Source organism: Mirounga angustirostris, unplaced genomic scaffold (genome assembly GCF_029215605.1).
Source record: "Mirounga angustirostris isolate CCGP_5_RB_7025 unplaced genomic scaffold, mMirAng1.0.hap1 SCAF_8, whole genome shotgun sequence".
NCBI classification, from domain to species: Eukaryota; Metazoa; Chordata; class Mammalia; order Carnivora; family Phocidae; genus Mirounga; species Mirounga angustirostris.
The window spans coordinates 34938532-34951929 of record NW_026991716.1 but is presented as its reverse complement, the minus strand read 5'-3'; the positions used below and the strand labels follow the sequence as shown (position 1 = coordinate 34951929).

Here is a 13398-nt window from a genome sequence, read left to right as displayed (position 1 = left end):
AATGAATTAGGGACTTCCAGTTTCCCACTTATGCTTGCCAATCATTACATTACCTATGTACCTCCATCAGAAGGAAAAAAGCAAAATTAAAAGAATGACATTGTATAGATTTGCAATAGCATTAAAACTTCTTTGAAAATAATTCATTTTTCTAGCTTTCTAAATAGCTGAATTGAAACCCTGGAGACCTTATAAACAAGACATTCTTATCAGCATGGAAGAAACATAAGTTTCAATTCCTGCCTGAAGTAAGGGCAAGTGGCTATATATAAGATAGTCATCATATATGTTTATCACTCATTTCTCTAGCTTTTTCCACAATCAACTGAGGTGGCCAGTGCAACTGTACACAGAATATAGAAAATTCTAAATAACTCCAAGCAAGAGAAAACCCAGATTTAAATAGGTTAGGACCAGGGAACAAATTAGAATGCAAATATGCAGGCCACAGGTTCGTGTTCCGGCACTAAAGCTGAGCTAAAGCTTGATTCGGAGCTTCCTAATGGCCAAAGTGAAAAGGGAAACACATCCAGTTACATAATCTACTTGTCTGTAAGGAAGACATATTCAGTTATTCAAGGGTAGCTAAGCATTTCATGACACTTGGCTCTGAAAGAAAATTCTCTCATGGGATTTTCCATGGGAACCATAAAATGACCAAATGCACAGAAGCTCTACAGTAAATGCACTAATGGGCTCTGTGGAGCAGTCTCTTCTAGAATCCCTTAATATATGCCGAAGACACAATATTCAAAAGACAAGTCAATAAAATACTCTTGGAAGGGGGTGAGGAAGGTTTCTGTGGGTGAGCTCAGGATAATATGATCGCGTATGTAGTTTTCTGAGGGACCAGCTAATATTCTGTGGTCGAGTAATGGCAAATTCATATTGTTTAGAATTCAGTAATCCAATTAGCAGATGGTAGGTGTTTAACAGCTTTTTGTGAAGAATGAGTCATCCCATCGAGATTCTCACCTAGATAGAAACATTTCTGTCTCTATGGTGGTGAACAGAGGGAGAACCTGGAGGGAATCCAGGATTTTCCTTTAAAAACAACTCTTCAAAAATAAGAAAAATTAGGGGCACCTGGTTGGCTCAGTTGGTTAAGTGTCCGAATCTTTATTTCAGCTCAGGTCATGATCTCAGGGTCGTGAGACTGAGCCCCACGTGGGGCTTCTTGCTCAGCATGGAGTCTGCTTGTCCGTCTCTCTGCTTCTCCCTTGCTCTTTCTCTCTCTCAAACAAATTTAAAAAAATAAGAAAATAAGTGTTCAAGTCCATAAAATTCTATCTGATAGAGCAGAGGGTCTGCAAACTCACATACAGGTCTGTTTTTTGTGTGTGTGTGTGTTTTCTTTGTTTTATTTTTACAAAGTTAACTAGGTAACTAACACATTAACACATTAGTTTCCAATACTTAGAGATCAATACATTTCAAATATGGCAACTGTGGATGCTGGCCCCACCACACGACAACAGTCTGCTGGGTTGAGTGTAGAGCATTTAGGTATTCGAATACCCTGTTAGAAAAATGAAGATTTGGACTGAAAAATTTTCATAGAAGAAATTACCAGTTGTTCACTTTAGCTATAGAAAAATCTGCATAATGCTCCCATGAAATGTATGGTTTTTAGCAAAGTGGCCAGTAAATCTACCTGAAAGAATTACTTGCAAAACATACCCTTAAATAAAGAAATGAATCTGGTATTTAATTGTTGGATCTAGGTCAATCAAACTTGAGAAAATGTGTCAAAATAATTATTTTATTTTTATTTTTTTAAAGATTTTATTTATTTATTTGACACAGAGAGACACAGCCAGAGAGGAAACACAAGCAGGTGGAGTGCGAGAGGGAGAAGCAGGCTTCCTGCTGAGCAAGGAGCCCGATGCAGGGCTTGATCCCAGGACCCTGGGATCATGATTTGAGCCAAAGGCAGACGCTTAACAACTGAGTCACCCAGGCGCCCCATTATTTTAGTTTTAGAACAGGTGATCTTTATCCACTCTTTCAGCCAATGGTAAACCACAAAATCAACTGTACGTTAAACTTCATTATAATAAAATATCATCATTAAGGAAGATAATTGACTTTCTATCTCTAAAGCAAGCTAGCATATGTCAAAATAATCCAAAAGTGGTTTCAAAGTACTTAGATATAGGTTAAAAACAAGGAGGGCCACAACTTACTTCTTTTATGCTACTTAAAATACCTTCTGATCTGTCTGAACACAAATTCTAGTGATCTGGACTTTTCAAGAAATGCAGAAGTCCTGGTTTTCTAAGAACTAGGATTCTATATTGAATGCATGGAATTTAACCTGAAACTAGTTCTTGTCCCCAGAGTAAAGCCTGAGAAATCATTCGAAGTGGCAAACATTCTTTTATTTGCTTTTCTAATTATAAATGTACACTGCCAAAAATTTAGAAAATAAAGAAGAATTTAGATTATTTCTCCCCCAGCTTTTTATTTTGAAAAATTTCAATCCAACAGAATACAGATATGCAGGCCAAGCGTCCTCCCAGTTACTAATGCTGAGCCACAAATTTACTCGGAGCTTCTTGGCAGTCAAAGTGAAAGGAGGAAAACAGCCAGTTATATAATTCACATTGCCTATAAGGAGAAAACTTACCAGTTACTCAAAGGTAGCCTTGAGTTTCATGATGGTTGGCCTGAGAAAAAATTCTCTTGTGTTCATTTAATAAGGAATACAGAGCAATATCACACACAACAGCCCTACAGTAACTGCATCGATGAGTTCTGGAAACTATGTCATCTAGAATCCCTCCATGTTAGCAGAGGGTGCTTGGTATGGGTGAATCCTGGCCCCAGCAGTTACTGTGTGACCTTGAGTAAATTACTTAAACTTTCTGTGCCTTAGTTTCCTGATTTATAAAAGTACTGTGATTAAAACTATACCTCAAAGAGCTGTTATGAGGCTTAAATGAGTTAGTGCCTATTATGTACCTAAAACAGGACCTGGAACATAGTAAGCATCATCATTATTATAGTAAATGCTAAAATAAAGGTGTGCACATGATGTAATAGTACAGAGGAAGGGCACTTAAACTAAGGCCCGAGGAAAGGAGGATGTCTGTGCTCGGTCCAAATCTTAGTCTACTACGTAACTGCTGTTAGTATGAGCTTGACCAGATTACTTCAACTTTGTGTTCTCACCTGCTAAAACAGAGATATAATGTTGGCTGTTGATACAATATGCTGATGTCTGCAAAATTAAATGAGATAATATCTGAGAATTAGATGAGCAAATGTAATAGAGCATGGTATGTATAACAAATAGATGTTTCCTCTTGGATCTGGTGGAATAAATAAATTCCTCTGCATTCAACTTGTACATATGTCCGTTTCCCCCCAGTTCAACAGTGTGCTTAGTTTAGAAGTAGTTGTACATAAATAACCTTTCAGATCACAACAAAACTACCTGGAAGGAATGTTAAGTGATTGGCACTGACGTGGCACAACTCTCATTTTGTAAATCACCACGGGAAATGTCACTGGTACAGTTATGTCCATTTTTGAAGCATACTGTGCCCAGACAGCAGGCAAATACCTTGATTTCCATTAGACAAAACTGATTGCTCCTTTATCTGCATCACTTCACACATCCCTTATTTCACTTCATACAGATTTCTACTATAGCATGTAGTATACTGTGCTACAGTTAATAGCTCGTTCAATTTGTACCTTGCTTTGCTTAAAAAAGGACTATGGCGATTTTGTTACATACTTCCGTGTTTATCTCCCTTCCAAAACTGTGAGCTTCTCAGGTAACTGTATCAGATCCATAGTATCTGGACAGAAGCTGGCATATAACATACTAACTCTCAATGTTTGGTGAAATGATCTGAGGAGGATTTGAAGTGTGCGATTTGAAGTGTGCCGTTATAAGCAAATAAGCCTAATAGAAAGTTCGGATTACCTAGGAATTTATGTGAAAATCACAGACTCAGCCTGATCTCTCCTTGGATAGATGAGAAAACCAAAGCCTGGAATAGTTAAGTGATTTGCCCAAGGTTTCCTAGCTAGTTAATTGCCAGAATCAAGACTAGAGTCTCAAACATCCATCAACCACTCTAGAGTCCAGTCCACTATATTGACCTGCCTTTCAGACCCCACTAATTTGATGTCTATATCTACTACCTCACTAAAGCCATTATCATTGGTCACCAATCACTTTTGTGTTGCTAAATCCAGTCAGTGCTTTTCAGCGCTTGATATACTTGACCTACTTGTGATCTCTGACTCTACTGACCCCATCTCCATCTTGCAATTCTTTCCAACCTTAGCTTTTGAGACATTACGGCCTTGAGGCATTATCCAAGTTCCTCAGAATTCTTTGTGGTTGTCTGTTCATCTGCCACTCCCTTTTATAGCTAGTGCTTCCTGGAACTCCATCCTTGGTCTTCTTTATTGTTTCTTCTATTGTTTCTCCCTGATTGATCTCACCCATACCTAGGACTTAAATTACCAATTAAAAGTTAATGTCCTCTAAATCTGTTTTATTTTCACTCAACCTCTCTCCTCATTCATCGATCTGTGTAATTCAACTGCTTATTGGCTATTTCCCTCTGGATGTGGAGGTTCCCTCCAAGTCACAGTCACAATGCAGCAGTCTTTGAGAGAGCCTGAGAACCTGCACCCTTCTCTTTCAAATAAAGGAGGATGCGGCAGAAGACCAACTATCATCTTTACTACTGACTGTATTAGTTTCCTACTGCTGTTGTAACAAATACCACAAACTTAGTATACAACACAAATTTATTACCTGACAGTTCTGGAGATTAGAAATCCTAAAATCAAGGTATTGGCAGAGCTGTGCTCTCTCTGGGGGCTTTAAGGTAGAATCCATTTCCTTGCCTTTTCCAGCTTCCAGAAGGTGTCTGCATTCCTCAGTGCCATCTTCAATGCCAGTAGTGCAGATTCTTCAAATCTCTCTTTCTTTCCGACTTTTGTTTCCATCATCATATCTCTTTCCCTGATACTGATCTTCCAATCTCCAAGCCCGGCCAAATAATCTAAAATAATCTCTTCATCTCAAGATCCTTAACTTAATCCCATCTGCAAAGTCCCTTTTGCCATGTAAGGGAGGGAACACATTTATAAGATTCTGTAGATTAGGACATGAACAATTTTGGGGGACCATTATTCTGTATAATACAACTGATGAAGTTGGTACTGGATATTACCTGTGGCAGAGAGCTTCCTAATACCAAATTATGAAATTAAATAGGTTTACTAACTGTCGTCCTGGACCAGGCACCCTCAACACCACCCCAGGTCCTGCTGCTGGAGGAGCAGAGAACACCATCAACGCAATTCCTTGAAGGCACTTTTCTTTTAAGAGAAAAGAATGGGATGGGCTATATATGCCCAGTTTCTCCTTTTAAATTCACCAATCAGGAAGTCATTGCTCCAGGGAGGAGTGAGCTGGGGCAGGTGCAGTGAGAGGCCAGGAGTATTATACTTATGGATATCACTCCAAATGGCAAGAAACATCATGAGTGGAGATTGTTTCCCCAATAAACAGATTTATATTTGAACTCATCACCATCTCATCCCACAAATCTGATCATCCTCCAAGACTGTCACCACCACTATCTAGTAACTTAGTAGAGAAACCCAGACTCATCTTTCTTCCCATCTTGCTAAATGGTTCCACCATCTTTTCCAGCATCCATACTAGAAATTTGTCCTACTTACTTATCCCCCACTCAGTGCTGTAAATTCTACCACCTTAACAGTACTCACATCTATTCTTTCTCCTACATTCCCACTGCCAATACCTTTGTTAAAGCTCTTATCACTTCTTAACTGGAGTACAGCAATGGCCTCAATACTCGTCTCCCGGTCTCAGGTCTTACTCGTCCTGTCCATCTTCACTTCCATACCTTTGCTCATGAAACATCCTTTATAGTTCCAAACCCCCACACCCTGGTACCCCAGTTTGTCCAAGCGTCAAGCAAAACTGACTATCCAGCATCAGCCAGGATCAGACTTGAACCTAGGTTTCTCTGACTCTCAAGTCCGGGCTCTCATCTGCTCTTGCTTGGCTGCCTTCTCCTATAATAAAAATATTTTAAAGTCTAATGGGCTTTATACTCTACAAAGCACGTTTGCATACATTATTTCCTCTTAGCCTCACAATTCTCCAATGTAGGCAGGATGGGTACTGTTAGCCCCATTTATAAAATGAGTTAACGGGGGAATTCAAGGCTCGGTCCATCACACCCTGCTGCTGGGTTAACGAGTGTCAGTCACTCAGCAGTCTTCCACGTTGACTGTGCCCTCAGCCCCTTCTGGTTCCACTCCCTGTAGAACCATCCCACACTTCGCAGAAGTACCGATGGGATCGGCGCCAGTCTGGACGAGGCCACTGCTCTTTCCAGCACAGGCGCCCTGGAACCTCATGACAGAGACCTTCCCATCTGCAGTGACGCGATCGGTGACGCCATACAGTGACGTATGGTGTCGTAACTTACCCGGAGCCAGGTGCCGGCAGGGCAGCCACACCCTGGGGCCCCCAGCCCAGGAGGGCGACGGGTCAGGCGGGTGGGAAAACGCCGCAAAACCCGCCGGGGTCGACCTCCGGCCCTAAACCCTCAGATCCCGCCTCCCCGCCGCCAACCGGTTGCTAAGTGACGCCAGCGCGCAGAGGCGCGTGCGCGGCCACGGCGGTGTGCGTGAGGGCGGACGCGCGCCGCGGCGGCGGCGGCGGCGGCGGCGGCGAGGACGGCGGCGACGGCAGCGGCCGAGGGGGCGGTGGCTACGAGGAGCGTGCGGAGCAGGCGGAAGAGGCGTCCGTACGGGAGGCTAGGTCGCAGAGGAACATCGTTGGGGTGAGTAGCCGGGGCCTCGCGGGGGAGGTGGGGCCTGGCCGCACCTGCTGCGCGGACCCGGGGCGCGGGAACGCGCGCCCCCACCGCACCCGCGCGCGCCGCTCCACGCCCCTCTGCCGCTTTTTCCGGGGGCGGGGAAGGAGCCGGGACGGGGGCTGGCGAGGGTCAGTTTCTGGGCGCGGGCGCTCCGGGAAGCGGCAGCGAGGGGCCGCTGGAGACAGTGTGGTCCCGGAAGGTGTAGTGGGAAGTAGGTGTCTGGGGGCGTCGGGGTGACTTTGCCGGGCTCCCAGACGGAGGAGTCGGAATCTGGAGAAGCCCAGGTTCCTAGAGCAGTGTCGCAGCCGGCCTGAGACGAGGTTGACAGAGACCGAGAGGAGGCGGAACTGGGGACGCGGCGTTGGGGTTCGGAAAGTTTGGCCTGCCGGGGCCTTCCTCGCCCCTGCCCTGGCTGGGCTCCAGGGAGGAGCCGGTTGTTATGGAGAGAGTTGTGAATCAGTGCCGGCGTGCGGCGTCAGACACACCCACGACTTGGGGAAGGCGATCTGTCGGTACTGATAGGGGGCGGCCAACCTGTTGCCTGAGTTTCCAACTTCAAATGTCTGCGCACGTGCCTAATGCACGCATACAACTTTGCCCTAGGGCATTCTGTTTCAATTGTTGCTAAGGATTTTGAGGCCGGGGGCGGATATCCATCCTAAGTTCTCACTTCCTCGCAGACTCAAATCAGCTGTTTTATTTCTCAGAACCCTGTTGTGTTTCTGTCATTATGAGGGCCAAGGAAGTAGGGAGGCACTGTTTTTTGTTTTCCTTAAAAGTAGTACAGACTTGCTAGTTACTAGGCAGAAAATACAGATTCTGTTCAACGTGCGGGCTAGAAAATGGTGGTGGTCAGGCAAGCCTGAGTGTAAGGTGCAGCAAATAAATCATCACACCAGTGCTCTCAGGGCGCTGCATCCCCTCATGAGTCAATATGTGGCGGTTGTAGTTATCATCCTTGGGAGAAAAGAGTATTGGAGGTAGGGAAGAAGTCAGTATTTCCTGACTTTTGATTAAGGCAATGTTTAGAACTGGTACAGAGACTGTCCTGAAATTTAATCGTAATCTGTGCAAGAAAATTGAAGAAAATAACTTGTGAGTTTTCATTCAGCTCTAAAATTTTGTGGTTCAGTTTCATAACTGAGGCTCTGTAAAGTATGCTGCCTGAGGTGCTTACATCTTGGAACCAATAATAACCTTGCTCTGTAGCACTTAGAGTACTGGGAATTCAATGTCTCTTGCTCTGCGGACTGTACCAGTTTTTAGGACAGGTATCCTGTCATTTTTATTCATAAGCATTCATAAGCATTTTATTCTTAAACATCTACAAAAGTTTGCTGCAGAGTAGGCACACAGTAGGTATTTGTTATATATTGCACTGTGTCTGAGTGTTTATTAATGTACAGCAAACATTTAACTCTGTTCATCAAGTAGTTAATACCTGTGCCCCCCTGCCCTATATCATGTTACGTGTGGGAGGAGGGTTGTGGGTACAAATGACATAGAAGACCTGGCTTTTTTTTTTTTTTTTTTTTTTTTAAGAATAAACAGTCTGGCTGGGAAGACAAACATATGTATGTCAAATCATCATGAAACCAAATGAGACAGTATGTATGTAAATAAGTGCTGTGGGAGGAGCTGTACTTTAAATGCAGTAGAAATTTAGAAAAGCTAAGACCTGTGGTGGGCTGAGCTACTGAACTCTTTGGAAGAGGTAAGATTTGATCCGGTCTTTGAAAGAGCTATAAAATTTGAATTAGAGAAGAGATAAGAAATCACATGTTGAGAAAATCGTGTGAGTGTGCTTGATGGGGGATATATTGAGGAGACCTTCATGTCCTGTCCGGTGAATGGGGTAGGCAATCACTGATAGGGAGATACTGGAGAGATAAGGTTTAGCAGGTTGGGAAGGGAAAAGTGTTAAGACTAAGTCAGGCTTATCAGCATCCCACTGATAACGGGATAGGGCCTGCTTGCTGGGTGGGATGGGAGCTGTGTTAAAATAGAGTCTTAGACAAGAATACGTGTTATCCTTACTTAAGATTAAGGGATATTATGGTTGAACCAGGATCAGGTTGCTGTATACTTCTGATTTCAGTTACTAATTTGAATAAATGCCTCACTAATGTGGGTGTATCTTATGTGTTTAGTCAACAGTGCGTGTCCCCATTTCTAAAATCTACCTGATGTGCTTGGGCCTCTCCATTGGAAATCTGAAATGATGTACCCAAAGCAATTATCCAGCCACTCTCGGTGACACAGTTTTGCTTGGGATTATCTCTTACAGTGGTCTGTGAGGATTGAAGTTACTGCTAATCCTGTAAAATATACAAATAATGTTTGCTGGGAAAGGAGTCTATTTGAAGAAGGATGCTAACAAATATTGACAAAAACACTTGAGAAAATTAAAAATGTTGCTGCTGAATATTGAACCTTTGGTTTTTATAATATCTTTTGTTGTTATGTGGAAATTCTTTTGAGTGGTACATAAACCTGAAGTTGAATTGCTAACGTACCCTGTGTAAAGTTGCAACACCAAATGTTGCATTATTTAACAACTCAGCAAATATTTATTGGGTGCTGGCTATGGCTAGATACTGTGGTAGGTGCTGGGAACACAAACAATAAGACACGGTCTACCCCCTGAGATACTAAGTGTTCATCAGACTAGACGAACACCTAAATGTGGTGTGTTATAAGAGTTAATCACTTTGGAATAAGTAAAATGCCGAGGGCATTGATGACTTTGGCTGGGGAAAAATTGGTAGAATCAGGGAAGGCTTTAAAGAGAAGAGGATAGAACTTAGCCCTGCAGGTTAAGTAGAATTTTGTATATGTAAAAGGGAAAAGAAGCATTCCAAGCAGAGGGGAGAGCATAAGCAAAGTTGCCAAAGATTAAAATTAATAGGGTTTTTGGAAAACCTTGAGTTGTTTCTTGATGAGACAGGAAAGGTATATTTGGAGCCAAATTATGAGGGGGTCTTCCATACCATTCTAAAAAGCCTAGACTTTCCTCCCTTCAATGCCACCCCTATGTGGGTGATGGAGAACCTTGGAAGGTGGACTAATCAGATCAGAACATTAACTGGCAGTTCCTGCGCAGAACTGCATTAGTGTGGAGAGGCAGGGAGACCAGTTAGGATGTAGATGAGATATGCTGGGAGCCTGAAGAGGGAGAGTGGGAATGGGTGGACTGTAGAGGTATTTTAGATGTTAAAATCTCTAAATGTTATGACCATCTAGAGGAGGGAGAGTGAGAAGTCAAAGATGTGTCTGGCTTGAGTAACTGGTGATTATGATGACATTAAATTAGAAAACACAGGAGGAAGAACAGATATGCAGTGGAGAGAAGAAATTATGGCATGTTAATTATCTAGGTCCCTGTGTAGAATTTCGAGAGAGCCAGTAGGTGATTGGGAATTCTACTCCAGAGTTGATGAGACAGTTGAGGAATAACTGTGACAATCTCCAAGGCTATGGAAATAGTACTATTCTAAGAGTGAGTATAGTAGCTAATGCCGTGGACTTTGGAGTCAGGAAAACCTGAGGTCAGATCTGTTTCACTTATTGGTTGGGTTGGGTGACCTTGGGCAAGTTATTTAATATCTCTAAGCCTAAATTTCTTCCTAAAAGTGGGGTTAATAATACCTTAAAGAATCACTGTGGAGATTAAATAAGATAGTATGTGCACAATGCTTAGCACAGTGCCTAGCTTATAAATGTTTAATAAATGATAGCTGCTGCTATTAGTAGTGGTAGTTAGAGTTAGTGTTGTAGAGGTAGTAGAAGAAGATATAACTACCCAAAAATTAGAGAATGAGAACTGGAAAGGACAAGGAATGGAACTTTGGGACATCAACACTTAGATCAAATTTTGATTGGTCCTTAGACTTGAGTGTGCATCAGAAATACCTGAGGCCTTGATAAAACACAGATTGCTGGACCCCCCGCCCATAGTTTCTGATTGAATGAATAGGTCTGAATGGGGTTGAGAATTTGCATTTTGAACAAGTTCTCAGGTAATGCTGATGTTGGTGTTCCCATGACCAAACTTTGAGAACTACTGACTTAGAGGCTGGATCAAAGAAGAGAAACCAGCATAGAGACTAACAAAGAGATTGAGGTGAACAGAGACCCAGGAGATAGTTCAGAGAAGGTTAGGGAGGTAGCAGCCTGAAGACTCTGTAGATCCACCAGTGTTCTTTCCAGTTCCATAGACTTCATCACATTCTTATTTCTGTCTTCTCCAGGATTTGGCATAATGCTTGGCACATAGCAATGCTTGAATGAACCTTGGAAGCCCCTTAATTACTGTCCTTGTGCATGATTGCACATACTTCACACACAGATTTCATTCATCCTCGAAATCTTATATCTCTGCTGAGTCATAAAGAAGATACTGTTTCTAATTTTACACACACACATGCAATAACTACAGAAAATCTTTTTCAAATAGCTGATGCGTTAGCTAGGTGCTGTGACTTCATGTTAGATGTCCTAACCCTTGCGCCCCTTTATTTTTAATGTCAGAGTCCAGTTTGCAAAATAATTGTCAATAACAAGTGTCAAGATTACAGTCTGTGTCTTGTATTAGGCACTTTGCAGGTTTATAAGATAAGCAAATAATATACTCCCTGTATCTCGGAAGTTTACAGTAGGATGGTCAAAGGAAAGGAACAAGGAGATATCACAGAAGTGTAGATTGAGAGGAACCTGAATATGAAGACTCATTCCTTGTTTGCCAGTAAATTTTTGATCTTATGTGTCTCACATACTGAGGACTTTTGGCATATAGAACAAATGTTAGTTCTCATCCCTGACAGGAATCTGTAAGAGAGTTCCATGGTATAAGAAAATCAAACACTAGTTGTGCAAAGATACAAGCACATAATAAAGAGATTTCAGGAGGTAAGTTGTAGTTTCATGACTAGCCAGTTAGCTACTCACCATGCTTCCTGGGCTCTTGGTCTCTCTCATTTATTCTGTCAACATTTGTTAAGTATTTACCATGTGCCAGAAACTGTGTAAAGTGCTGGCCATTGAGAACTAATTGCTCTGGGCATCTAACCCTGGCTTTAGTTAGGGTACGGTATGATATGTGTGAATGAGTGTGCGTACATGTTGTCAGGGGAAGATCTGATATGTGCATTTTATAATCTTAAGAATATATTGATATGAGCAGACATCAAGGATTTGAAGTTAAATTCATTCTGCCTTATGTATGCAAGGAGCCATGCAAAATATATAAAAATAAACCAAAAATTTTGAAGATTTATTTGAGAGAGAGAAAGCATGAGCAGGAGGGCCAGAGGGGGAGAGAAGAGAATCTCAAGCAGACCTTGTGCTGAGTGCAGAGCCCGACATGGGGCTTTGTCTCAGGACCCTGAGATCATGACCTGAGCCAAAACGAAGAGTGGGATGCTTAACTGACTATGCCACCCAGGTACCCCAATAAACACAGTTTTAAGCAGTCAAAGAATATATACTTTGGTAGAGGAGGAAAAAATGTATTTATAATACTACATAGAATATGACAAGTGCTATGTAAATATTGGTCACAGACTAGGTTCTCTGATGCTTGTTGAGTGCCTCAGGGTTCAGTTGTGATTTCAATTCATACATTACTCTAATGTTCCAGAAATTATAATGCCATAAATCCATATTAATCTCTTGGGCTGCTTTTGCATCTTTATATGGTACCGAAAAATATCCGGCAGTCTGTGTCCTTGTTTTCTTGGTTTGGGAAATATACTTATAGTACATGTAAGGAAAAAGGTTATTAACAACTAGCTATTGGGGTGCCTGGGTGGCTTCGTCGGTTAAGCATCTGCCTTCAGCTCAGGTCATGATCCCAGAGTCCTGGCATTTAGTCCCACGTCGGACTCCCTGCTCAGCGAGGAGTCTGCTTCTCCCTCTGACCCTCCCTCTCTCTCATTCTCTCTCAAATGAATAAATAAATAAAATCTTAAAAAAAATAAAACAAAAAAACCAACTAGCTATTGTTTGTCAAGTCACTGCATTATGCTAGGCCCTTTCTATATGTCATTTAATCCTTATAATAACAGGTTTGTAAATTGGGTGTTATCCCCATTTTACTGATAAAGCAACTGAGATACAAAATGGGGTGGGACAGGGATTCAGCCCCAGGCCTGGACTCCAGAGCCAGTGTTCTTCATGTCATCTACTGACATCAGCATGGGGATGTCCAGGTGGAGAAATCCAGTCTTGTTTCTGCTGATTTGGGAAAAGTTGTTGGAGGAAGTTAGAATTTTAATAACTGCCTGAATGATTGAAGATAATTTAATAATATTTTTGGGATAGAGGGGAAAAGGAGGTAGACATTTAAAAGCCCCAGTGCTAAGTCTCCTGTGAAGACATGGTTATTATTTGACCCCACATTTTTTAGCTGACTGACAAGAGATTTTACATAAACATCAGATTTTTCACTTTTCTATATATAGGTGCAAAAGTCTTCAATAGGAGGAACTGTACTTTTCCAAGCTAATGA

At 42.1% G+C, this 13398-nt stretch overlaps 1 protein-coding gene across 6 annotated transcripts in view; it reads left to right on the top strand.

Moving 5' to 3' along the window:
* The first annotated feature begins 6614 nt into the window (after nucleotides 1-6614).
* The window catches only part of BTBD9 (BTB domain containing 9), a 428070-nt gene continuing 421286 nt past the window's right edge, over nucleotides 6615-13398 (top strand). For 5 of the 6 annotated variants that reach the window (XR_010413617.1, XM_064597561.1, XM_045866823.3 and 2 more), the window contains exon 1: nucleotides 6615-6854. The gene's annotated coding sequence lies outside the window, so the exon portion shown is untranslated. Of the gene's footprint in view, nucleotides 6855-7009; nucleotides 7102-13398 lie in introns of those variants that run through there. The other variant, XM_064597558.1, reaches the window with a different exon arrangement.